Source organism: Schistocerca nitens, chromosome 1 (assembly GCF_023898315.1).
Source record: "Schistocerca nitens isolate TAMUIC-IGC-003100 chromosome 1, iqSchNite1.1, whole genome shotgun sequence".
Classification (NCBI taxonomy): Eukaryota; Metazoa; Arthropoda; class Insecta; order Orthoptera; family Acrididae; genus Schistocerca; species Schistocerca nitens.
This window is the reverse complement of record NC_064614.1, coordinates 16,172,606-16,198,013: the sequence shown is the minus strand read 5'-3', so window position 1 is coordinate 16,198,013 and position 25,408 is coordinate 16,172,606. Positions and strand designations below refer to the sequence as shown.

General features: G+C 44.8%; 1 long non-coding RNA gene across 1 annotated transcript in view; it reads left to right on the top strand.

Annotated features, from left to right (window-relative positions):
• The window catches only part of LOC126234461 (uncharacterized), a 39,798-nt gene extending 14,773 nt beyond the window's left edge, over positions 1-25,025 (top strand). The window contains exon 2 of the long non-coding RNA XR_007544732.1: positions 24,467-25,025. This is a non-coding gene — a long non-coding RNA (uncharacterized LOC126234461). The remainder of the gene's footprint in view (positions 1-24,466) is intronic.
• Positions 25,026-25,408: the final 383 nt, after the last annotated feature.

Below are 25,408 nucleotides of genomic sequence, written 5' to 3'. Positions count from 1 at the left end.
ATTGCGATAATTATCACTAGACCGCGTCTCGGTGGCCCACTTCTGAATTATCAGGGTATGGATGCAAAGTTCTGTACTTCGATCTCCTGTCTGGCTCATCGCTCCTCTCGCCCCTTCAATGTTTATTAATGCAAAAGGCCGAGCTGCACTGTGCTTCGGAGTCCACGTTGAACTATAATTGTCACTGTTTGCCTGTGTGCAAAATTGGTTCATTGAAACCTTATCGCTCCATTATTATTCCGCTTCCTGAGGCTCTCGCGAGTAGTAAGTTTATATTTGTCGTTCGTGACTCTCAGTCGTGAGCAAAAACAATGATTTATGATATTGCATGTGCAGCTTGCAAATGAATCTGATGTATTACAAGGGTACAGGCCGTACCGAATTTACGTTCTTTACTATTAAAGGGAGTGTCACTTTTTACAAAAAACCCAATAACTGCCTGTAACAAATGATTTCTTGTGACAAATAAATCTTAAGACAATTTAATCTTTTACTAACAACAGATGTTCTCCACCGTCTCTGTTCATTCACTACGAACAGATATAAAAACTGCGAAATTTCTGCAGTAACTTGTTGTCTGATTCTATCCTACTAAGCCGTAAAATATTTTAGAACAGAAGATTAACACGCCACAAGATTCTCAGTTCATGTGTTTCAATGGTAAAGATGAATTTCTTCTAATACATAGCGGTGAAATAATCAATTAATGCACAATGTATTCCTTCAAAAAATTTTTTTTTTGAATTTGTTACCGGGTCGTCATGTCGCTGCATAGCCAAACTTTTCGGTTACTGTTGCAAATGCCCTTAACCGTTGTGATACATTTTGGTGAAATGTTCTAACGGTACAATGAAAAATCCAGTAATGTGAGTAGTAAGGTAGTATTTATTTCTATTAGCAACAGGATTTGTCTTTACGAATTCATTATCAGGAATGAGTTAAGTACTGTCATAAAAAATGTTAATGTGCGGGAAGCATTGAGAGGAATTTGTAGTAATACACTACAACTAAAATTATATCACTCATGTTGTGGAAGTGCATACAATTATCGTAATTTTACAATTATTTAGAAACGTACTTCTACTTCGGGTATAAATACTGACAGAATATAGCTCTGTCTGAACAAATATATGTCCAGTTATTAATTTCTCCATGTTCAAAGTTGTTCAGCAACTGCATATTCAATTAATGGAAAGCCGCTTTATTAATAAGTATACTCTTCTCCTAGAATGCAACAATTTGAGTAAATAATGAGTAAGGCCCACCTCTCCAAAGGTCCTTTTTCCGATTTCTTATGTATATAACGGGAACTAGTTACGATATATGAAGAAAATATTTTCTGTTCACGTATGAGTGTGCTTCTTTACGATGACATACTCACCACAGCCGTATATCTCAACTAAAACACACGTCGTATGGCCGTGTGATTTAATTTCGTTACCGAATGTCGTAGAAAAATGTGTCTATGCGTTCTCTTGCTGTGTATATGCCAGAGAAGCAAGAGAAGTTATGTGGGGGATTCTACTAGCCACATGACGCAATATGTACGCAGACAGTTATAGAGAGCACTGCAAACAACATCCCAGTTAATTTGCTGTTGTTTTGCTAGGTAACTCTAACGAACTCAAGAAACTTTAATAAGTGAACTCTCTAAATATCTGAATCTGTTCGGTACCTCTACAACTACACGTACTCTTCATTAACACCCATTCACAGAAGGTATTAAAAATTAAGCACAAGACTACAGAGAAATTATCAGCGCTGTACTGCAATAGAACACATTTATTCCGTCCAAATGTTTGGCTATAACTGAAAGTAGTGCAGGTAAGAAATAATTATATGATACAATAATGCATGAAACTAAGTCATAAAAGGTCTTATCTTCAGTCTGAGGTAGTCACATAAATTTCATTACTGGATGAATAGTGCACAATAAAACTCTAAACAATAACAAAATTTCATTTTCCGTTGTGAGCGGTGAGCCTTTTTTATTTTATTTTTGATCGGATTCAGGCAAAGCCCATTTCACCATTTACGATTATGTGAGATAATAATACAAATACGACATCTGTGTAACTAACTACAAAAAATTAAACAATATATTATTTGGAAACAAGATAAGCAAACAATTATGTGAGATGGTTAGTCTAAAAAGTATTTTAGTCTTACTGCACAATTACAGTAAAAACACACATTTTATAATTTAACGTCTATGATCCTTCTGTCAGCATAGGAAAACGCGCGAGCAGGGCGATCCTACATTCGCGAAACTATTTACACCAGTGCTCGACACAAAATTATTTGGAAAGAAAGGGGTCTCGAACTGATGACAAAACAGTCAATAACGTGAGATTCGTAGAGGATGTAGTAGTCCTTGGGAACAATATGACAGAACTGCAAGCCTCTATAAAGGATTTATCCGATATGTGAAAAACAGCCTGAAGATAAATCTGTCCAAAACAAATACTATGCACAACAACTGGATAACTGCAAAACAAATAATATTGAGCAACAACTGTCTAAAAATGTTAAGCAATGCGTTCATCTGGGGACAGTTAATTGATATCCAAGGAAACTTAAAACAGAAAAATTTCGCCAAATCGAGCTAGGTTGGAAGGCCTGTGGACGAAATGCACTCGTTTTTAAATCTGTAAATCTGTTGTTTTTGAATAGAGTGTTCTTCCCGTGCTAACGTATACCCTTTGGCTATGAAACTTGGACTTAAAACGAGTTTTTGAAACGAAAAGTAAGAACAGTTCAGAGAGGTATGGAACGGTCACTCCTAGGTTACATAACAAAGAGGGGAAAAACTGAAGACATAAGAGCAATAACAGGAATTCAGGATGTTGTGGAAAGGGTAAAGGCTCTAAATTGGAAGGAGTGACGGAAGATGGACAAAAACAGTACTAGAGCGGTGTACCAGACAAAGAAGAGGGCTGCAAGGCAGATCCCCGACGTCTGGGATGGAAAGCTGAAGAAAGTCTCAGGCTTCAACTGGCAGAAGATGGAAATAGACAGGGAGGCGTGTAAACAGCTATTGAAATTATGATTGTCAGTTTAAAGAGACTTGTGAAGGTTGAATTAGCTGAGCTATAAACAATGTTTTCTTTTACAAAGACAAATGAAATGGAAAATACATTTAGCAACGGACTTTTCATAGAACTAAGAAAAAGAATCCTTAATTTTTAAAATATTGTACAGTGTATTTGCACCTCGATGACTGTTGTTATCACATTCTATTTACTTTATAAAGTTGATGGGCATTTTATTTCATCTCTCTTTTTCAAATTTTTCTGGAGTGAGTCATAAAAATTCTATAAGCATTACTTATTATTTTACAAAAAAATCCATCAACAGGTATTCCACATCCAGTACTGAATAAACGCCGTCTCTAAATATTTGCATGCACTACTGTCTAAGTTAAGCGCATGGTGTTCCTGCAAGTTTCATAATGTCTTCTAACTATCGTCCTTTAGTTCATCGTACCCATCTATTTATTTTGTAATGTCTTGGACTTCAGCAAAGAACTTTCGTGCTACAGCTATCATCCTTTCACTTGGATACCCGTCCCATCTATTTCAATTACATTTCTATAGCCGTCATAATTAAGTCTTCCACCCCACTCTGCTCCCTGACCAATTTTTCTTGTTTTACTGCCTCTCCTAGTTATTTCCAAGGCACATCTTTTCATTGGTCGCTCAGCACTTTAAGTTTTGGATTGATTCTCGCATTGACATTGGCGCAAGACAGAACTGGTGACATACACCTGTGAGTTATACGTGTACCTCAGGTGTTCCAGTTTTGTGTCAGTTTATTGAATGGTGTACCTGTGTGTGTGAGTTTTCTGAATTACCTACTGTTGTCAGAGTGTAAGAGTACAATGCTCTTTGTCTCTGGTCTGAATCGAGGTTCTGGTTTGGCGCCCACTAGCGTGCAGTAAGTGTTGTGCAATAGTGCGCGAGGATATGAGTCGCTGTGTGGAGGCCTGTCCAGAGGGCCGCCGAGTTTACTGAATAGCACGATTTGTACGCCGTGCAGTCGTGGCACACAGTCCTCAAAGAAATTAATAACTATCTTGATGGATGCTCTGTGGAACAGATAAAATAAACATATTTGATGACTTAGGTGTTAACTGGTGATGGTCGTAGACCTTTCCTCAGATGAGCTGCACAGGATGTTACCAACAATGTTTGTGAGATTCCTCTCCTTGCAGCCTGCACATGATCCTGAGGACCAATCAGATATCCAGGATAAATAGGGTAGAAACGTACAAACACTGATTACGAACGTTCCTATTCAGACACATCAGAAGCTGATTTATGAAAACTATATTTTATTTACAGAAAGCACTCTGAGCTCTTCCATTTACTTATTTTCTTGTCCATCCATTCATTAAGTACAAAATCTCATCCACTGCCTCTATGATTTCATTGTTGATTTTCTTTTCAATATGTTGGTATACATTATTTTAGTCTTAATGTAATTGATTTTCAAGTACACTTTCAGTCTTATTCCACCGAGCTCTTACATTTTCTGTTCAGGTTTACCTGAACTGGAGGCAACAGTACAATGCCTCCATAGTAGATTGGTGATACAAAATTTCTAATGAAAACTGTGTAAAAAATCTCTGGAACAATCGTAAGGTCTCTAACGTGAACGACACACTAAGAGCTGCACAAGGCCTGACCCCGTTATTAGTCGGCTGCCCATCAACGTCTTGCGCGATTGTGAAGTTTGCACGTCGTGCCGATAAGTCTCAGTTTCCGTGAGATGGTTTCCTGGGACGGTCACCAGTTTTGTCATGTTCCGCATTGCCTCCGCAAGATGGTGGCGTCTAGCTGTGTGCTGTTGGCCACGTAGGCCTGGCTAGGTCTGTATCTGGGCCGTTTCGTCTCGTCTCGCTCCTGTCGTGTCCTGCTGAGCCGGCGGCGGCCTTCACGACACGCTCCACCCGCCCCACGGTTTCTTTTCTGCGGAAATCTATCCGATTGTTTCGCTACCGCTCTGCATAAGTGGCGCGGCTAGTCTTGAGAAATTGCTCCCCTTTTTATGACCAAGAACTGAGGAGCGAAGCGAACTACAAATCACGGCATCACGCGATTCTTGATGTTGATTAAGATTTTCTTGGGAAACAAAACACGGCATCGCTACTGTTTTCGGGTTCAGTGGCAGGGCGTTCTGAGATCACTGTACTGCGCGAATGAGTGCGCACACTTGAGATATGAGCGGAAACAGTTGCCGCCAGCTATTAGTTTAGGTGAGACTAATTGCAATAACCTGACAACTGGGAGTGATTTGTTGGAAACAGACGACGCTTTTCAGAATTTCACGTTTTGCGATCGTTTGCCTCTGCCGGAAGCTGACGAAAGAAAGTGGAGTCAGTAGTAGAGCACAGAAAACGTTGAACGCCCGCGTCTCTTAAGAACGTACATCTAGGAGTTTTACACGCTTTGCATGGCAGCTTCGGAGCTGATCAGAGACAATGAAGTAACACAGCTGCTTATCGTGGTGCACCATTCATCTCAAATTGTTGCAGATGGGCTTTCCAGTACAAGGGTCCGCAGCTCGTGGTCTCGCGGTCGCGTTCTCGCTTCCCGAGCACGGGGTCCCGGTTCGATTACCGGCGGGGTCAGGGATTTTCACCTGCCTCGAGATGACTGGGTGTTTGTGGTGTCCTCATCAGTTCATCATCATTCACGAAAGTGGCGTGATTGGACTGAGCAAAGGTTGGGAATTTGTACGGGCGCTGATAACCGCGCAGTTGAGCAACCCAATCATCATCATCATCCGTAAGAAGGAAGAAAAGTAGAATTTAACGTCGCATCGACGATGGGATCAGTAGCGACTGAGCGAAGTCTTCGACTGTGGAAGGAACCAGCCTGTGATTTACCTTAAAAGATTCTGGGGCTCTACGGGAAACCTACATATGGACGGTAGGGCGGGCATTTTAACGCCAACCTCCCAGATGCTCACCCAGTGTTTCAAGCACCACGCCACCTCACAATGTTTTAAACACCGTGCCGCCTCTCAGCGTCTCGCTCCACTGGCAGCAGAGGATCCGTCCATTTGACGTTGTTGACTGGATGACACTGCCAGTTAAGAATGTAATGGGTGTAGGACCGTCTGGGAAGAGAGTGGGTTGGTGGATACCAGAGCGTCAGGATAAGAGCCAAACACCATGGTTCAGTGCTCCGTGCGTCCTAAGAATTATTTTTCTGGCAATAACGTGATATATAGGTCTACGAAAGGAGTGCGTATATAGACATACCAAGTACCGAAGTGATTCGAACACGATTTTTTATGTTTCATTTTATCTGTTTCCAATATCGTGTTATAATTTCATGTATTGACTCGTTCCATGACCATGGAGCCTTCTCCTTAATTTGGTCACACGGAACAATAAATAAATAAATAAAAAATAAATAAATAAATGTAAAAATGTGCGTCCCGTCACTGTTCACCAGAAGAACCAGTTGTTAGGTAAAAGCAAGGTGAGGACATGGCACTGAAAGTGGAGCCAAGGATTGTGAAGCACTGCGGTTTGATAACTGCTTCATTTTACTCAAGGGACCACGGAACTGAGGGGATGAGCTCTCAGAAATACAGTGTGGGTCAGGAGGAAAGGGACATGCATTGAGGGATGATAGCATTACTGACTGAATAAAAAAAAACTCCTTATGGGCAAATGCAATGTTCCGAATGGTTTCCGAGATAAAACACATGTAATATCAAGTATTTACTATTAAAACAGTCTTGATCACAATTTATTTAGTACGGTGACCGGTTTCGACCTCTACTGTGGTCATCTTCAGACCCATGAGTAAGAACCTCCTTCTGCTAGACAATGACTACACTACCACAGTAGTGGTCGAAACCGGTCACTGTACTAAACAAATTGTGATCAAGACTGTTTCAAATAGTAAATATTTGTAACATATTGATCACTGTCACTCCCATAATGTATTCGAAAGTAACATGTAATTTCACTTTTCTATGATTTCTTGAATCACTCGAAACCCGCACCCTCCTTGGAAAACATGTCGCAGTACAAAATTACATTCAGTTCCCTGCAAAAAAAGGACCGATTCATGTTTCTCTAGGACTTACAGTTGGCCCAACCACTGCGCGAGTATATTGAAAATCCGGCGCGATGAGCATGCGCTGTAGCTTAGGTACTCTTTGTGGCCCAATTTGAAGTAGTTTCCTGACCTGATGGAACACACGTGTCCTGTATCAAACAGTTCATCTCAGGTTCCTCTGCGCTACCGTCGTACGTTTTGAACAATAACGATGTTTGAATAACACAGAAAATAAGAAACAAAGTATTATTACGTACGTTCTATCTCGGAAACCATTCGCAATAGGGCATATGTCCATACGAAGATTTTTGTTCAGAATCGTTTACACTAGCAGCCCTCAAACCCTATACCTTTCCTCCTGACTCAGGTGACAACTATTCATAGTTTGCAAGGTATGAAGTACAAGGTTGTCTGGGGCAGTGTTGTTCTGTGGGAGGGGTGGCTGTCATACGCACATCGCCGACCCCTGCAGCTGCGGCGGGAGGCGCCACGCTTACGCAGTTACGCCCAAAACTTGAAAAATATTGTTATCCATATAACAGGACCATGTTTTGCCACAATAGTTCGATGAGCGTGCTGACGATTTTCAGGTACACAGCACATCTGGGAGCAGTGCTTATGGATCACGATATCGTAATTACAGGAAAAGCGTGACCTGTGAACGGGCATCTGTTTCCACGTACTTGTTTTCATTTCACGTCACCTGCGTCGGTTGACAGAAGTGATCCGTTCACTACAGTTAATGAAGTTACTCTACCGTAATTTCCTCTCTGTCCTCTGGTAATCTAACAGCACCTTTGAAAGGAAGGCAGTAGCTAGTTTTTAGCGCGATTATTTAAGAACATAGACATCTGCGTACTGATGGACTGTGATCGAGTCACAACTTCACTTACCTTACATTCCTTGTTCCCTATTTTTTTTTTCAAAGCTGCTTCATTTTCTCTCCACTTCGCATTTTTTCTTCCATCCATTGTTTCTGTTTTCCTTGTTGAAATTTTATTTTTCCTGTCTTGGTGGCCTTCTAAATCGAGGATCTTAGTGCTAAAACAATTTCTTTTGTGTTATTCCTTTCCAGTTCTTTCCTAATTTATTTGATCCAAGTTACCTTCGGCTTCTTTTGTTTTTTTGTCACAGTGTGTCATCCTTGTGGCTATTTAGGTCCCTCTCGTCCGTTAAAACCTAGAAATTTGGTGAGGATTATCTCGTCTCAGTTCGGTGAACAATCAACTTAAAAAAAAAAATGGCTCTGAGCACTATGGGACTTAACATCTTTGGTCATCAGTCCCCTAGAACTTAGAACTACTTAAACCTAACTAACCTAAGGACATCACACAACACCCAGCCATCACGAGGCAGAGAAAATCCCTGACCCCGCCGGGAATCGAACCCGGGCGTGGGAAGCGAGAACGCTACCGCACGACCACGAGATGCGGGCACAATCAACTTCAAAACTCCTGTTTATTAACAAAGCGTATGGTCACGCTATCTAACATAGACTCGAAACTCTCGCACTGAAACGCACTCACAGGTCAAAACAGCTATCGCAAACGACCTTGTTGCTAGTTGTCTGTGCATTGTGTTTGCGTTTCCTTGCGGACCGGCTGTCGCAGCGTCACAGAGAACCGGCGGCCGGCCTATGAATCATTTCTGGCAGTGTCTACGCCGTATCATTAATTGCCTCCATTCTGTAGTCTCACAAGAGATGTTTCTTTGATGCAAACGAAAGTGGCCATACGCGAACACTTATAAAAAAAAGCTTCTTTTAGGTCAGAAAGGAACAAAATACACAAAGAAAAGATATTCGCACAGGTTAAGAGTATTTAATGTGACCTAATGGAATGTTCGAATAAGAAAATTACGTTATATTTGCCATAAAATCTGAGGTGAATGTTTTGAGATGCAACAAAGTGACTCACGTAATGGACGTCTCGAGTGTGGCTAGAGACGACATTTATAAGTTTCGACTCCTGAATCTGCGATTAGGTTTTTTCTGTGCTCTACTTTGTCCTCTGTTAATACGAACCTTTACTACAGCGTCTTCAAATCTTTCATTACTACAGTTATCTTATTTCTCATAACGGGAATACTGTCTTCCACTTTTGGGACACAGTTCGTCTTTGTCTCTTACCCCGTCACTTAATTTATTATAGTCTTCTATAGCGCAATATAATCTTTATATGATGTAAATTTTCTGCCGTACAGTTTCAGAAACTGACGTTATACTTACTTCTGCTAATTGCATGTTTCTTGTATCGACATTTTACAGTTTCTAAAACCTTTTCAAAAACTATAGTTTCGCATAACAGCTTCTTTATTAAAACACCGCTATCTCCGGTCAAACAACAGACCGTCCACGGGCTTTAAGAACGACGTTATTGCAGGCTGTGCGTCGACCATGACCATTTGAATCTAGATCTCCGATATCCATTTGCTGAGTCTATAAAATGTGAGAAGGTAATAGAGTAACACACAAGGCAGCATGTCACCAGGCCGAATCACAAGGCCATACTGAAACGGCACATTCTGTCGTACCATAATTATGATTTCTAAAAAGTATATTATCTCGTCCCTAGTAATTAGAATTCTGTAATTTGTTCTACTGAAATTTTTCATTCTTTGTGTGCACCTGACAGTTATCATTTCTGTAACTTTTCATAGCTTTTTTCATTATTTCGTTTCTTCTTATATTATGCACCACATAATTCGTGTGCACTCAGTATACTGCCTTTTTAAATTTCTACTTACTGTCAGCAATAATCTGCTGTGACATTAACATTTGTATCTGTCTTCCTCGCACTTCGTTTCCAGTTCTGTTTCTTCATCGCCTGTCCAGCGTACAGACAACACGGCAGTGGTAAAGAGTTGTGCCGGTGATGAATAGTACATACATTTAAAGTGGGATCCGCATTCTTAACACCATTTGTATAGCCATGTTGGAAATTATTTGGACGTCTGCTGTTTCATCACTACACTTGCCAAAACACCAATACTAACAGGCGAAAGAATACTGTAACTCCTCAAATAATTATGGAAAACCCCCTGCGGGTTCGGGGGTTAAAATAGGCCCGCGGTATTCCTGCCTGTCGTATGAGGCGGCTAAAAGGAGTCTCACACGTTTCGGCGTTATGTGATGGTCCCCTGTTGGGTTTGACCTCCATCTCTCAAAATTTTCCGAAGAGCGAGCCGATTGGGGAAGGGCGCCTTACTTGGTGCATTGTGTCCATCTTGCGATCAGACCTTTCGCCAGGTTATTCGCCGTTGAATTGCAGTCCTGCTCGCTCTCCATCTCTTGGGCATGGATACGTTCCTTCGTGCTGATTACACCTTGCACTGTGCAGTGCCTCTTTCTGCACTGACGTCGACCATGGACCACATGTCACCTAACATCCAGCACGGTAGCCAGCCCGTTGTGGTGGGGCCGCCATGTACCCTGTTGGTTGTAGCCCCCTGACAACACACGAATCGCTCTACTGATGCCTGCGCCGTTAACTCCCCACGTATGCCAAGGAGCAGATGCCCATCTCCTTGGGGCATCAGGACTCCCGGCAATGGCCATCCTGCCAGGTGGCCTTTGCTGTGGCTGGGTGGCGCCCGTGGGGAGGGCCCTTGGTCGGAGTAGGTGGCAACAGCGCGGATGACTCGCAATGAAGCGTGGTACATCGTCTCTCGCTGGTGGCCAGCCGCCAGCAGTCTCTAAGCGTTCTCGGGCTCACTTTAACGCTCAGAAGTACCATCCGAAAACGTTCCCCTCCCTGGCCTCACCGTGGGAGGAACGTAAGTCTCAGGATGGCAGTAGCAGTTATTCGCCCCGATTCTTAGTTTGTACGAGAGCTGATGGGGAGTCTTTTCTCTCCACAAAGCCTCAGTTCTTCGTCGAGCATTTAGAGGACAAGTTTGGGGAGGTGGAGGGCTTGTCCAGAATGCGCTCTGGATTGGTCCTGATACAAACGGCATCCTCTGCCCAGTCACGACGGTTACTTGCTTGTGACAAGTTGGGGGATGTTGCTGTTACGATCACACCGCATAAGAGTTTAAATATGGTCCTGGGACCTCCTTTTGCAGTCTGATGACGAGCTGCGCGCCAACTTAGAGCGTAGAGGTGTTCATTTCGTCCGGCGCGTTCATCGGGGTCCGAAGGAAAATCAGGTTGCTACCGGTGCCTTCATCTTGGCCTTCGAGGGTGATACGTTACCGGAAAAGGTCAATGTGATGGTCTATCGATGTGACGTCAATCCCTATATCCCTCCCCCGATGCGGTGCTTCAAGTGCTGGAAGTTCGGCCATATGTCTTCCCGCTGCACTTCCAGCCTCACATGTCGAGATTGCGGACGCCCGTCTCATCCCGATACTCCATGTGCCCCGCCTCCCATCTGTGTCAACTGCGGGGAGCACCATTCACCTTGCTCGCCAGACTGCAGAATCTTCCAGAAAGAGCGCAAAATCATGGAATATAAGACCCTCGACCGACTGACCTATACTGAGGCCAAAAGGAAATACGACCGATTACACCCCGTGAGAATGACATCTTCCTACGCCGCTGCTACAACACCTGTGCTAGCCCCATCAGTTTCGCGACTTCCGGCCGGATCGACGAGTAGTACAACTCCTCCTGCCCCCTTGCCAGTGGGGGGCTCTACCCACCGGGTTACTCCTGCGCCACCTACCTCAGGAGCAACACCATCCCACCCATCGGCGACGTCCGTCCCTGCTTCTAAGCCGGAGAAGTGTCCAACTTCTTCGGCTTCTCACGCTCGCAAGGGGTCCCTTGGGTCCCTCCCTTCCCAGGTTTCCACCAGCGGGAAGGGTGACGACCGACAGTTGCGTAAGTGCCCACAATCCGCTGGTCGTAGGGCTTCACGATCCTCCTCAGTCCCGGAGACTGAATCGGTGAAGCCCTCCCAGCCAGTTAAACCCAAGGAGCAGCGTGAGAAATCCAAGAAGAAGAGCTCTAAGCCCAAGGAACTCGCGGTGGCAGCCACCCCACCGCAACCTTCCAGCTCTGCGTCTGAGGACGAAGTGGAGATTCTGGCGTCCGCTGAGGACCTCGATCTCGCCGGTCCCTCCGACGCCATGGATAGCGCTAACACCGGTGCTCAATTGGAGGCAGCAGGTGACCCAGCGGCGTAATCTGCCTTCCCAGTCCCGTCACGCCTCTCTCAGACATGGACAATACCATCCTCCAGTGGAACTGCAGCAGTTTCTTCCGTCATCTAGCTGAGCTCCGACAACTTATCAGCCTTCACCTTTTCTTCTGCATTGCTATTCAGGAAATTTGTTTTCCAGCAATGCGAACCCCCGCCCTCCGTGGCTATCGGGGTTATTATAAGAACCGGGCAGCTTATGAAAGGGTGTCTGGTGGCGTCTGCATCTATGTCCTTAACTCTCTTCACAGCGAGACTGTCCCTCTACAAACAGCTTTAGAGGCTGTCGCTGTTCGGGTGTGGACGCCACAGACTGTTACCGTCTGCAGTCTTTACCTTTCACTGGATGGTGCTGTCGCGCAGCATGTCCTGGCTGCTCTGATAGCCCAATTGCCGCCGCCTTTCTTGTTAATGGGCGACTTCAAAGCCCATAACCCACTGTGGGGTGGGTCAGTGGCGACAGGTCGTGGCGCCACCATTGAGCATTTATTAGCACAGCTCGATCTTTCGCTTTTAAATGATGGTTCCTCCACACACTTTAGCGTGGCGCATGGCACGTACTCCGCCATCGACCTTTCGATCTGCAGCCCAAGCCTCTTACCGTCTGTGCAATGGCGAGTGCATGACGACCTGTGTGGTAGTGACCACTTTCCGATCTTTCTGTCACTGCCACAGCGTCAGTCTTCTCTGCGCCCTTGCAGGTGGGCTATGAATAAGGCTGACTGGGACTTGTTCTCCTCCACTGCCGCTATTGAGCCTCTCTCTAGTGATGACATTGATGCGGTGGTTCAATCGGTCACCACGGGCATCGTTATTGCCGCCGAATCTGCCATTCCCCGTTCTTCTGGGTCCCCTCGGCGGCGGACTGTGCCTTGGTGGTCGCCTGAGATCGCTGCAGCGATTAAAGATCGCCGGCGGGCGCTCCAGCGTCACAAGCGACATCCCTGCATTGAACATCTCATCACCTTCAAACGGCTGCGTGCGCGGGCCCGCCGCCTTATTCGCCAAAGCAAGCAGGAGTGCTGGGAGCGGTATGTGTCCACCATTGGCCTCCATGTCTCTCCATCGCAGGTCTGGGCCAAGATCCGACGCCTCTATGGCTATCGGACCCCTGTCAGCGTCCCTGCGCTCTCACTAAATGGAGCAGTTTGTACAGACTCCGACGAAATTGCCAACAGCTTGGCAGAGCATTTTGCTCTTAGTTCCGCTTCTTCCAATTACCCACTGACCTTCCGCTCCATTAAAGAGCGGATGGACCATCGGAGCCTTTCTTTTCGAACCCACCATCCGGAATCCTACAATGTTCCATTCAGTGAGTGGGAATTTCACAGCGCCCTTGCCGCTTGCCCTTATACCGCTCCTGGGCCAGATGGCATCCACTGTCAGATGCTGAAACACCTTTCAATGGACTGCCAGCGACGGCTCCTCGACCTTTACAACCGCATTTGGGTCGAGGGTGAGTTTCCGTCTCAATGGAGGGAAAGTGTTGTTATCCCCATTCTGAAACCTGGGAAGAACCCTTTGGAGGTGGACAGCTACTGGCCCATTAGCCTCACCAACGTTCTTTGCAAGCTTCTCGAACGGATGGTGAGCCGGCGCTTGAATTGGGTACTGGAGTCTCAGGGCCTTCTGGCTCCGTCTCAGGGTGGGTTCCGTAAAGGCCGCTAAGCCACCGACAATCTGGTGAGCCTGGAGTCGGCCACCCGTTCCGCCTTTTCCCGCCGTCAGCACCTGGTCGCTGTCTTCTTCGACATGCGGAAGGCGTACGATACGATATGGCGTCATCACATACTTTCTACGCTTCATGGATGGGGTCTTCGGGGCTCTCTGCCGATCTTTATCCGAAATTTTTTGTCGTATCGTACCTTCCGCGTGCAAGTCGCGGCCTCTCATAGTTCCTCCCGAGTCCAGGAGAACGGGGTACCACAGGGCTCTGTCCTCAGTGTCTGTTTTTAATCGGAATAAACGGGCTCGCTGCAGTGGTGGGAAATTCTGTCTCCGCTTCCCTGTATGCTGACGACTTCTGCCTTTACTACAGCTCTACTGGCATTGCAGCTGTTGAACGTCAGCTACAGGGCGCTATCCGCAAGGCCCAGTCTTGGGCTGTAGCGCATGGTTTTCAGTTTTCGGCTGCCAAGACCCGTGTTATGCATTTCTTCCGGCGCCGAACGGTCCATCCTGAGCCGCGGCTTTATCTTGCCGACGAACTCCTTGCTGTGGTGGAGACCCACAGGTTTTTGGGTGTAGTTTTTGATGCCCGGCTGACCTGGCTACCACACATTCGGCAGCTTAAACAGGCGTGTTGGCGGCATCTAAATGCTCTGAGATGCTTGAGCCACACCCGCTGGGGCGCCGACCGATCTACCCTGTTACGGCTCTACCAGGCGTTAATCCAGTCTCGTCTGGATTACGGGAGCCTGGCTTATGGCTCAGCATCCCCATCTGCGCTGCGGGCACTCGACCCAATTCTACACAGCGACATACGGCTTGCAACTGGTGCTTTCCGGACCAGCCCAGTGGACAGCATACTTGCGGATGCAGGTGTCCCTCCATTGCGGTTCAGGCGCCAACATTTACTGGCCGCTTATGCTGCCCATGTTTTTAGCTTGCCCGGGCATCCAAACTGTCGTCTCCTGTTCCCGCGATTGGTCGTCCATCTGCCAGAACGTCGGCCCCGGTCAGGTTGTACGATCGCGGTCCGCGTCCGAGAGCTTCTCTCCGGGCTTGGGGCTTTACCTCTTCCGCCTCCTTTCCGGGCACCTCTGCGTACACCCCCATGGTGTGTGCCTCGCCCTCGCCTGCAGCTGGAATTGGCACAGGGCCCGAAGGACTCAGTCCCTCCGGAGGCCTTCCGCCGCCGCTTTCCTTCCCTCCTTGCAATGTATCAGGGCTCTGGCATTGCGTACACTGACGGCTCGATGGTTGCTGGTCGTGTCGGTTATGCGCTTACTCTAGGGGACCATTCCGAACAATGTTCATTGCCGGCTGGCTGCAGCGTTTACACTTCTGAGCTGGTCGCCATCTTTCGTGCCCTAGAGTATATCCGCTCCTGCTCAGGTGAGTCCTTCGTGTTTTGTAGCGATTCCCTGAGCGGTTTACGAGCTCTCGACCAGTGTTTCCCTCGTTCTCGTCTGGTGATGGCTATCCAGGAGTCCCTGCATACTCTTGCGCGTTGCGGCCGCTCTGTGGTCTTTGTTTGGACCCCGGGCCATGTTGGGATACCCGGAAATGAAAATGTTGACCGCCTGGCGAAAGAGGCCACCAGTACACCATCTCTGGACATTGGCCTCCCGGAGACTGATTTGAGGGCAGTCCTCCGACGACACATTTCCTCGCTTTGGGACGCTGAATGGCGCGGTCTGGCCACCCATAACAAACTTCGTGCCGTCAAGGAGACGACGACTGTGTGGCACTCCTCCTTGCGCGTCTCTCGCAAGGAGTCTGTCGTCCTCTGCTGACTGCGCATTGGGCACACACGGATGACCCACGGCCACTTATTGAGCCGTGAGGACCCACCTCTATGTCGCTGCGGCTCCATTTTATCTGTGGTCCACATTTTATTGGAGTGTCCGCTTTTAGCTGTACTCAGACAGACCTTTCCGCTGCCTGATACGCTCCCTCCCCTTTTATCTGATGACCCTGCTATGGCTGGCTTAGTTTTACGTTTTATTCGGGCAGGGGTTTTTTATCGTCTCATCTGAGTGTTTTTTATGTCCTTTTGTGTTGATTCTGGCCTTTGGCCTACGATTTTAGTCTGCGTTTTTAATGTGTTTCCCGGTGGTTGGCTTTTCCTTTTTGTTTCTATGGTCGGCCAACCACCGACACACTCTGTGTGATTTTAATTTGTTTTGTCTGCTCTCTGTCGGAGTATTTCTTGTCCTGTGTCGTCTGACGTCTTTCCTGTTGTTCGTTTTTATTCTCTTTGGGTGGTTTTAATTTTGTTTGGAAAGAGGGACCGATGACCGTCGCAGTCTGGTCCCTTTAATCCCACAAACCAACCAATTATGGAAATTGTTCGTGAATAAAGCAGCCAGCCACAAATGGTTTTAAAATGATTTTATTTCAGAGTTGTAACCGGTTTAACCTTTCTAGTTACATAAATATTTCCATCAGCAGAATGTTGCTAGTCCAGCACTGCACATGAATATTTGAATATTTAGCCCCCCTTTATGTTATTTAGATGGCAGAAATATGCTAATATATCTGAATTTAGCTATGTATAGGATGAAGCAGTTATATGTATAAGTAACTGCAGGCATATTAGCATGATTTTGCTATCGAAACAACATAAAAGTTGCACTAAATATTCAAATATTGTTCTGCAGTGGTGGAGCTGACGACATGCTGCTGGTGAAAACATTTATGTAACTGGAAACATTAGCCATCTGAAGACGGGCATGAATGTCGGAAACCGGTTACGGCTCTGAAAAAAAAAATTATTTTAAAAAGGTATTTGTGGCTGGTTCCGTTATTCACCAATAATCATTAAATGTTGCGTAGTTCACAAAATCCGTGGAAGGTACTTAGTTTTCTTTAAACTGGTTCACGCTTTCGCTTACAAGGGAAAGCACTCCAGTCAGGACGGCTGAAATGGGATAAAGTGATTTTTAAATACGGACATATGTCTGTTCTGCTAACCATGAGAGATATTTACTAGTAAACGCTACCGTGTAACAGACAGTAATGACCAGAAGATTCACAGTAGTCGGAAAAGTGGTATTACGTGACAAGAAGCTAAGCATTTGCTTGAAACAATGTTAACAAATAGTACTTGCGGACTCAGATTTCCCAAAACAAAATCTCTCTGTTTATATACTTATTTGTCATCGAAGTTAAAATGTGGATTTTCAAAGTAGTTACTAAAACAAGGCTCAACAGAAGACTATGCACACTTGACAAAGCCAATGTAAACGCCCTACATCACTGCGACAGTCCAAACTCAGAAGCCACACTGCTCACATTATCAGAGGATCAAAGAGGAGTATCGACATCGGATCTTTTCCACGCGTTTGTCAACATTGCTTTGTATGTCGGTGCAGACAACGTGAACACGGATGGTGAAATATCGACCATTTGTTAATATACAGGATCATACAACTGCACTTACCGATGTAGATTTATGCAACCCGAAATGTTACATCTGGTCTTCATAAACCACGCGCGAGGTTTTCATATTCTCCCGGTCGCTACGCGCAAACTATTAGTCCTACAGAAAAAACGAACACGACATTTAACGTAGTTAAATTTTGTACTGGAATATGTTTTCGCTCCTACCACTGCACAAAAATTGGCGAGTGCGCTAATTATTTCCCACATTCGAATTTTTTTTCCTATGTTGACTGGCCTTATTACGCCACCGGTTTAGTCGAGCACTTACAAAGTGCAAAACTGAAGTTTGTGTAAATTTTCCCTACAATTTTTATGAATTTTAACAGAATAAAGTAAGCAATTACATCGTTGCTTTCGTAAGCTCTTCTGACTTCTGACCTACTGTGCTTGTAAGGGTTAAGTTTGGATCGAACTGTCACCGTAATTAGTTTTAGCTTAACGTTAACGAAAGTCGTTTGTCTTTCGTTAGTGTGGAGGTATGTGCGTTTGAAGGTCACTTTTGTACGTTTTTCTTGAATAACTCAAAAATTGTGGCCTACAGCGGAAACGTATCCCGACACAAAATTTAATTACATTAAATTTCCTACAAAAAAGAGTCACGTTCATTTTGCTGTAGGATTAGTATTTTGCGCGTAGTCATGCCAGAGAATGTGAAAATCTCGCTCGTGGTTTATGAAGTCCAAATATAACACTGCGGACAGCATAAAACGACCGCGGTAGGGGCAGCTGAATACCTCCCAATAGTTTTAAGCAAACGTTGACCTTTTGCCGACTAAACATTTATGAATCTGCAGGCCATAAGTGTCTCTATTATTGTTCTTTTACAGTCTTTAAATTTGTCAATCTTCGAACATCGATTGTACACATATGCAGAGTTTGAAAGATAAAATACCTTGATGGGTGGTAGAACTTGTTTGAAAGTAATTTTTATTCAGTTTGAGTCGCTCGAGTGGGACGCTGCCGCAGTTAGGCGCCTCCCAGCTGTGGACGCCAACTCCGGCAAGAACGCGGACACCGCCTCGTGGTCAGCGGACGAGGCTGTCCGAAGTGATGTGCTGTGTTGTGCAGAACAGGGAAACGCCGGCTGGCGCGTCATAGCGCACCGTGGGGTCCGGCGCGGCTTTCTCCAGCCGAGCAGATGTAATCAGGGCCGGTGAAGGCGCGCTCTCTCCCCCTAATATGTGCCTCTCCTCCGCTCTGCTCTGCGCGGGTCCCGCCGGGTTTCCTGCCGGGCGCAGCCGACTATGACCGGCCATACATTTCCTCATCTCCATCTGCGCGTTCCTCTGTACTCCTCCTACAACCCAGCGTCACAAAGGCTCCACACTGTGGCTAAACCCACCACTGCGTTATCGGAAGACGTCCTAATGTCCATGTTATTCGTTATAGTGGTATTTTCTGACTTCCGTACCTACATCATTAGAAACACGGGACTCAATTGCAGTCTAAGATAGGTACGACGTTGAAGCATCAGTCGCGTCGAAATCTTACAGTAGATTAAGTGCACTATTCGTTCGGTAGGTCCAGAACTCAATCAGCATCGACATAAAGAGGGCATTTCCTTTTGTACAGCATATTATTCCCTTTTCCCCTTCCATTCACTTATATAGTGCTGCAAAATTGACTCCCTAAATGCCACTCTGAGAGTTTCAATTAGTCTAACGCTTTCTTCACAGTCCACAGGGGAGTGGTACATGGGAGATTGTAGTACGCTCCTACATTTTTCATTTAACATTGGTTCTTGAGCCTATGTTAGCAGGCTTTCTCGGCACAGTTGACGTCGAAAATGAAGCATCTGCTACTGTAGGTTTTTCAGCATTTCCGAAAAACTCGCCGCTCAATCAAACAAACCTGTGACCTTTCTTGTCATTCATATTTATATACGTTCAACATCCCCTGGTAGTCCTCTGTGGATTGTGTTCCACAATATTCGAGGATGGGTTGCACGAGAGTCTTTTGTGAACTAATTACATTTCCCCAGAAGCCTAGCACTGAAGACTGAAGTCAGTCACGTCTTTCATCTACGCCGAAGAGTTGATTGATACCAATTGTATGTCATTCATACTGTGGTCATAGCATTATAAGTTTTCTGAAATTAACAATTTAATATCTAGGTACATTTAAAACAAGCTGCCAATCCTTCCACTACATTGAGAACTTGACGAGATCGTCGAGGATGTGAAACGTGTCAGACAATGTTTGCAAGAGAACTGATTTGAAAATGTTCTTTTCTATAGATCCTAACTGAGATGGTTTTCAAAGATCTGGACAAAAATATGCTTTTCCACATTAATTAAGAAACATTGTACGTTTATGTCCTACAATGCATAAGATGATTCCAAGGTTATTGTACCCAAAAATCGTAAAAAAAGTTACAGCACTCTCCTGTAATAATACACTGAAGCTATGCCACACTCAGACATTAGAAAGCTTTAATGTAATGTGACGTAGTCATTAATAACTAAAGCAGTTGGTTCTGCTGAGGAATCTATTAGTGGAATAGCAGCAGTTGCCCACCAACAAATCTTTTAAACTTCAGTCTTTTGCTGCACTTTATCAACAGTTAACGTATGACTGCTGGAATGCTACCGAAATGAATAAGGAAAAGCTTTCTGCTGCAAAGTGAGCGACTACTCCTTCATGAAAAATAATCTTCTTCCTGAAACTTCCTGGCAGATTAAAACTGTGTGCCCGACCGAGACTCGAACTCGGGACCTTTGCCTTTCGCGGGCAAGTGCTCTACCAACTGAACTACCGAAGCACGACTCACGCCCGGTACTTACAGCTTTACTTCTGCCAGTACCGCGTCTCCTACCTTCCAAACTTTACAGAAGCTCTCCTGCGAACCTTGCAGAGCTAGCACTCCTGAAAGAAAGGATATTGCGGAGACATGGCTTAGCCACAGCCTGGGGGATGTTTCCAGAATGAGATTTTCACTCTGCAGAGTGAAAATCTCATTCTGGAATCTTCTTCCTGTTAGGGATTCGTGACAGAACTGCTGCTCTATAAGACTCTATTACTACAAAAAATTTCATAAAAGAATGACTATACTAAGAAGCTGTAGTTAGGATATCCAGTTATTTCAGCAGGCTTCTTCAAGACGTCCTTGAATTTACGCCATAAATAATCCGTATTAGGCGCTTTTACATTTATATAACTTTATCTTTCGTTAATGAGTTAACCAAAAATATAATACCGCATGACAATACAGAATCAAAGTAAGCGAGATTTTTTATTTTTACATTACCTATAAAAAGGCATAATAAAGGAACTGACTTGAAGCAGTTTATTGAATCGATTGATCATCAGAGTCGGGATGTTTGGAATAAGTTATTAGAACGAGTCGGCTATTTCCCATAGCCGATAAAATAAGAATGATCGTTTTCTTAATGTAGGGTTAATCTTTTGGTGCAGTATTTCACTTGCTGATATGCTGAAATTATTTGTTGGATAAACACAACGCGTCGGACGGCAACTCATTCAGGGACGTTACCATTCGTAGGCAATGCTATGGCAACCAGCCACGTTGGATTTGCCGACTGAAGTTCATTGTTAATACGTCTGGAGGCAGCCCTTCCATTCAGACTAACAGTGTATCATTTGTTATTTTCTTATGAGAATCAGCTTGACAACTTTGTTAAATTTCATGTATACGATTCGGGAAATCACGGTTCCAATAGTTGAAATGGGATTCCAAGTACCGTCACACCCACCATATTTTCCTGACTTGGCTCTCTCTGACTACCAGCTCTTCCGAACTATGAAGCTACCTCTGCACAGACATCATTTTGCAGACTTTCAGTAACTGTTGTCTTTCGGTGACTGCGACGGGCTCCAAAAAAGGAGGACCTACAGAAGTTACAGGGACCGAGTCAGGAGAATTTCAACGGTGGAAACCGTGAATTTCCGATTCGCATGCGGACGAGCGTTGTCATGTTGGAAGAGCACATTTCGAGACAGTGTACATTCCCCATACATTGCTACCAATCGCCTATGAATATCTGTATTGTTTACGCCCTTCTTCCACAGAAACTCTGTCGTCCAGCGCTTTGATGTGATCATACTCCATATTGTACGCTGACGTACTGACAGCAGATGGGAAAATAGACTGTAGCGTGCAAGGCTTACACTGTCAGTGCTTGTCCTACCACCTACGCTTAGACCAAAGCACTACATTCATGAGTCAAATGGGGCACCACGAATGATGGGAAAAGATCAATATGGAAAGCGCCTCGAAGATGAAGAGAGAGGCATCAGAGAGTGAGTACTGAGTTTTGTTTGCGAATCGTATGCGTGATCTCACATTTCGTAAGAATGTAAGTCGAGAAGCGCAGCCAATTTTTGGGCTCGCTCGTCGTCTACGGTCTTCCGAATCTCAGCAATAGCAAGAGTGAATCGTGTTTTCCACGACGTGTCCTTGCAGAATTTGTGTCGATTCTGACAGAGAAACTGTTCAGGCTGCTATACATTATGCGTGATCATAGCACTTTCCATAATTCTACATTGAAGTGGCGCGAAGATCGTGGACCTCTAGCCATGGGCGTCTGTCCTACTACGAACATGGAAAAGAATTAGCAAACTGGAAAGAAGAGAAAGAGAGAGAGAGAGAGGAGGAGAGAAGAGAGAGAGCTGTTTTATGAACGAAAGCCAGCTGCCCGGCGTGACCTGGGGCGTGCGCCGTGTGCTGGCTGGTGGCTACACGGCGCATACACGGAGGCAGGCAGCCCGCACAACGCGCCGCCGGCGACACCACGCATGAGGCCCACACAACACACGGCCCCGGAATGTAGGCGCGCCCGCCACGCACGCCGCCGGAGAAGCCCAGAAACTCGACAGTAACTTAAAACCGAGGTGAAAAGTCGTGGGATACCGATGTGCACATTATTGAGTGAAATGGCGCTCCATGAATGATGGGGGTGGTATCGGTAAATAAGGTATAAGAGGGCAGTGCTTTGGGGAGCTGTAGTTTGCATTCAGGTGATTCATATGATCATATGAAATGAATTTGGACTTGATTATGGCTGCACGAGGGGAATTAACTGACTTTCAGCGCGGAACGGTATTTGGATATATAGACGCATGTGATATTCCATTTCGGAAATCGTTAGGCAGTTCAATGTTCCCAGATCTACAGTGTCAAGTGTGTGCGAGAATACAAAATTTCAGGCATTACCTCTCACCACGGTCAACGCAGGGGCCGACGGGCTTCACTTAGGCCGGTATTTCACTATCAAATTTCTTTGTCAGAGATTTAATCAAACATGTGATCCAATAATCCGTCAAATATATTTGACAAAGATCTTTGACGTAGCGCTAGAAGGGGTATTACTCTGTCATCATATTTTTCGTCAAAGTTCAAGATGACTGACAACAACAATTGCGCTGTGTGCACAAGCGGAAAGAAGCGGGGGAAAAAAAGTGAACATACCTCGGTGAAGCCGTGGGTTTTACGACGATACGATACAAGCATTCAACAAAACTTGTTACGTGAGCTTACAGTGGAGGACGTCAAGTCGTACATCAAATACTTAAGAATGGATGAGCATTGATCTCTTTATGTGCTCAATGAAGTGTATCCTCATATCACAAAGCACAATATTCACTTAAGAACTGCTACATCTTCAGAAGACAGGCTCACTGTAACACTCAGAATCCTTGCTGCAGGAGAGGGTTAGGTTAGGTTAGGTTAGGTCAGATCAGGTCTCCAATCTTCTTAATGTATTTTTGTATTCAGCGTGCCTTACCTTGTAAAGCGCCTCATCAGCTCATACATCTCTATTAATTTTGTAGTTGTCGGCACACACCAATCGTATTTACCGGCAATGTTTATAAAAACACTACAGACGACAGAATGCTGCAGCGATGCTAGCGCTCCATGTGGTAACATGCCACATTGCAGTGAACAGAAGACAAGTGACTTCTTTGATCAAATCTACAGCGAGGCCCTAGTTTTGATCAAATATTGGACGACATTTGACAAAACTCCCTATTACACCATCAAATATCTTTGACAAAGATATTGGACAAAGATATTTGACAAAGAAATTTGATAGTGTAATACTGGCCTTAACGACTGAGAGCGGCAGCGTTTGCATGGAGTTGTCACTGCTAACAGAGTAGCAGGCTGCGTGAAACAATCACAGACATCAATGTGGGACGCACTGCGAACGTATCAATTAGGCGTTTGGCGTTAATGAGCTATGGTAGCAGACGACCGCCGCGAGTGCCTCTGCTAACAGCATGACACCCACTGCAACGTTACATACAGGCTCCAAATTACGAGATACACTAATGCAGAAATGGAAACTGTGAACAATGGCTCCTCAAAAATTAAAGATTATAAATTGTGACAGCTACCCCGTCTCCTCTGCTGGCTTCATCTCTGTTGCGTGAGACAGACTCATTCGTTGATCGGGAAGTGTAGGGTCAAATGCTTACGTACAGTATGTGAATGGTAACAGTCTTTCACGGTGTCTACCACTGGAGAAAGACGTCCCTTCATTTTGTTTAAATTACTGTACACTTTCAGCCATTTTCAGATGTATGTACAGTGCCTGAGAATCATGGATGTAACTGTACATTCATAAGCAGTACTCTGTTCTAGATAGGCTTGTTGCTGTGCCCTTTACTGTGAAATATGACCTAGTTCTCACGAGTACACTGTTACTCTCACACGCTGACCTTAGAATGGCCGTAGTTATGCACAGACACTGACACTGCATAGTAACGGAAACAAAATATAGGCAAGTTTTGGTTCTTCCAGTGACAGCAAGTGCGGTGAAATGGCCTCACTGTGATGATTTTCTTTGCACATTTTCAGTATGTTCTTCGATACAGTCGCACAGATATCAGTCTGGTACTGATTGATGCATAGCGTGTCATGTGTTGCACAGTTCGTTTCATTTTCAATGCATTTAACTTGCCGCGAGCTATCGTCGTCCTTGAATGAGTCGTTGCTGGTAATGAATTTTCGTTACTTCCTGGGTAGTGTTGTGTGACAAAATTCGCTGATGGCCTCCTCACATTAGGGCGTACAGTTGAAGCGTTTATCGGAGTAGATTTGTAATTTTTATAGTAAGACAATCTATTACTATTTGCAACTGACGCTTGTTTTATTTTTTTCTGTTTCATATGAAGGCGCGCGGGCGACGCAGCGGAACACAGTCGAACCAGCGACTGGCGGCCCGTCTCAAGCTGAGCCCGTCGTCCGGACAGCCACACGAGAAGACGGTCAACGTGACGTCACTGAGTACTTAGAACGCTCCGTGGAGTATAGCAGTACAAAAATGTAGACAAAGGAGGTGGTGGGGGGCAGGCGATGCAGCGGCAGACAGAGAGTACAGTGTTCAAAATGTTATACAGGATGATGAGTGTAAAAGCTACGAAAGGATGAAAAGATAGGAAAAGATGGACGATAGTAGGAAACCAGTAGAAATGCTGAAGAATAAAAAAAAAATAAACAGTGTAGTTAGATTCTCAACATATTTTGTTTCTGTGTGCCTTGTTTATGAGTCAAGCATGATATTAATTAGTGGTATTTAGTGCACAATGCACCAGTTAATGATTCTTGTGTCTTTTATTTACATCGAGAACACATGATTCATTTACAAGAAGTTGCTAAGAACGTGTCCTATGAGATGCATACTGTAATATGTTCCACAAAAATAAAATAAATAAAATAATGATGATTTTTCAATGTTCATTGTTCGAGAAGTGAATCACACACGTTGACGACAGTTGGAGTATAGCAATAACTTGAAACTATAATTTTCTATTATTAATCGTAAAATTCGACACTCCTCCTGCGTGGGATAAAATTCCGATACCTGAGACTTGTAAAAGTCTGGTGCAGAAGTCTTCACTGGAGAACGGAAAAGCTTGCTGACGCAGGACCGTGACAAAATTAAATTTCAATCTAATAAATAATTTTCATGACAATAGAGTAGACAATCGGACTTCGTAAAAAGAAAACTGGATTTCAGTTTCGACTTGTTAAAATGTAAATCTACCGGTCGCTGATGGCATGCGATCGTCGTGACACCAAACTGACCACTTCAAACGGCTTAATTTATTGGAAAC